Source organism: Rhagoletis pomonella, unplaced genomic scaffold (genome assembly GCF_013731165.1).
Source record: "Rhagoletis pomonella isolate Grant_MI unplaced genomic scaffold, Rhpom_1.0 Rhpom_scaffold_00033, whole genome shotgun sequence".
In the NCBI taxonomy this organism is placed as follows: domain Eukaryota; kingdom Metazoa; phylum Arthropoda; class Insecta; order Diptera; family Tephritidae; genus Rhagoletis; species Rhagoletis pomonella.
Window position 1 is genome coordinate 77,610 of NW_023458587.1, and position 2,970 is coordinate 80,579.

Below are 2,970 nucleotides of genomic sequence, written 5' to 3' on the forward strand. Positions count from 1 at the left end.
AATAAAAACAACGGATTTTATAAGTTTAAGTGCTGAAAAAATCTTTTAAAACCAAAATAAGGTGCATATATTTCGAATTCGTTGCTATTGCACTTATAACAGGGAACAAAAAATACTTTACAAACTGTTAAAATCTGTAATTTCAGATATTTAAATTTAATAAAATTTTCGCAAAAATTTTCTGGAAAGTTTTACTTCCAGCTCTCTTTAAAGGTAAAATGTGTAAGGTAAAACAAAATCCGCGCTATCAGAAAAAGGATTTTCTTCTAATTAATTTTTGAATTCTTTACCCTTGATCCAAGAGTTTATGATGGATACACTGCATCTCGAAATTTTCCATTTTATCAACGCTTTAGTTTGACTTATATATACCAAATACAACTAAAACTTTCTGGAGCTAAAAAAGTGCTAGATAAATTCGAAAAGAGCTAAAAAAAGAGCAAGGAGCTAAAACATAATTTTCGGAGCTAAATAGAAAAATAAAGAGCTAAATCTAGCTCCAAAAGCACCAAAATGGCAGGTTGACGTTTTCAACGTCATTTGGACGTTTTTTAAATCCTGTTGATGTTCGGACGTTTTTTGTGTAAAAAATTACGTTTTTTAACTTCCCAGTAATTTTGTTTTGTTACTAAATCTTGTATTTGAATTATTTTCTTAATAAATCTTTACAAGCTTTGTTTTTTTTGCAGCGGCTTCCTCAAAATATATTGAGGTTGTTCACGCTTGCCTGGTAATGAGGTTATCTGGTTAAAAATTATTATTGTGTAGTGTATTTTATTGTTGTAATCATAATCACATAAGCTTATAACCAGGCAAGCGTGAACAACCTCATTTATTCTTTGGACTCAGATGACTTAAATATGATGCGCATTTTTTTTTTTTATTCTTGGACTAAGGTCGAGGCCACGCAATGAGCGGCAATACAAAAATGCCGCTCAGCTGCTCAGAAATGCCGCTCAGAGCATGGCCACTTTAAATGCATTTCATATGTTTTAATTAAGCCGCTCAGCCGTTTGCCGCTTTGCCGTTCAAAGTCTGGTTGTGTAAACACTTGAGGTTACGAGGCTTATTACAATGTTTGCAATTGCACATTAAAATCCAAATCAGGAAGAGCTGATCTATTGCAACACACACGCTCGCAAAAGCACCAAACAAGCTGTAGCAGCATAAAAAGTCAGAAAACTAGGCGACTTTTTCAAGACTTCATTGGAATTATAATGAACGCAAAAGGGCTTAAATATTTTCGACAACCGACCACGTAACCAAATATCTACAAGAAAAAAAATGATCAACGGATTCTTTAACAACTTAAAACTTGCACGTTATTACCTTGAAATTTAATAATGGTCTATCAAACTGCATACTCAAAAAAATTCTTAAAAAGTTGAAAATCTAGCTCAAACTTTGCAGATTTTTTATAATTTTTGCACAAAGTTTGAAATGTGGATTTATGTTTTGTTTGTTATGGAAAAATAATAAACATTAGATAAACAAAAGAAAACAGCCACAATCGATCAAAACGTTGATGACTTATGCAGCGTTTTTGCTGCATTTAAAAAGCAACATTTAGCACTTTCAAACATATTTTTTCGAAGAGCGTTCATGCTATCGCATTTAACAAACGTACATTTACGCGAGTTCGAAATCTATGCTTTTGACAAACAGCCGTGTTCTAGTCGCTTATTCAGATCTTTATCTATCACGATCAATTCGCCCAGAGAAGATAATATTCAAAAAACCCTACTGAAAAGGGAAAAAGAAATTTTAAACAAAAAATTCAATACTAAAACTTGAATTGTTTTAACCATAACCGAAAATTTGTGTGTGTATATATTCATTTGTCGGTGCTGTCAATTGTAATTTCCACAAATCAATAGGAAAAAAACAAACAGAGTTGATCACAAATTGAGCCAGATTTCTATCAGTATCACACCGATGTTGAATTTGCGCAACTTTTCTTTTTCCAAATAATGTAAAATAATAAATGAAATCTCGATCGGCGATAACTGAAACGCAGGTTACAACTGTATACGCGAAAAAGCAATGTTGCCGCTTTTTCTCTTTAAGCCATGTTCGAATCGTGGAAATTTGTGAAGATCACAGGGTTGCTTTTAGCATTTAGACTCTTAATGCAGAAATGGAGTTGCATTTAGGTGACAAATTTTGTATGGATAAATGTACATTTAGAGTAGCATTTAAAGCTAAATGTGCTTTTACGCGTAAGCAAAAACAGCCCATTAATCAGATCATCACAAGTGTATGTATAAAATTACTTTTATATTAACGATCTCAAACCAGTTTACAATGAATTTTAAATGTGCTCTGTCGAAATGACATTTTAATAACCTTACATACATACTTATGTACTTTTGTATACAATAAAAGTTTAATAAGAACAACTCTGTATGCATACATTTGAAAAAGACGTTTTTGGGTAGGAAATGACGTTTTTCCGACTAAGAGAGACGTTCTCCCATGCCAAAAAGCTGGCAACCAGTGTTGCCGCGAAAAATTTTAAGTGGTAGCTAAATTCCCTTAAAAAAAGAGCTAAAAAAAGTCGTTGTGGCTAAAAATGGTAGCTAAAATTTTTTACTTACATATGTGACCTGGTCTAAGGAAAGGGGGCTTAGGTATCAAAAAATCAATTTTCACTTTTTGGTTGATTCGGATGGAAGATGAGATGCTTTTTCACGTGGTGAAAAGCAGGAAATCCTAACTTGCTTAGAAGTGTACTAAAAATAATAATAATATTAATAATAATAATAATAATAATATTAATAATAATAATAATAAAACTATAATAATATTCCGACCAACAACAACACTTACTGGACCAACAACAACACTTACTGGACGTCCGGCGCGGAGAACAATTAACGAGATAATGAGAAACTGACGAAACGAGTTGCTTACTTTTAACAGCTTTTTCACAGAAAACTAGTTTTCGCACGTAAGCTCCCTTTTCGTAGA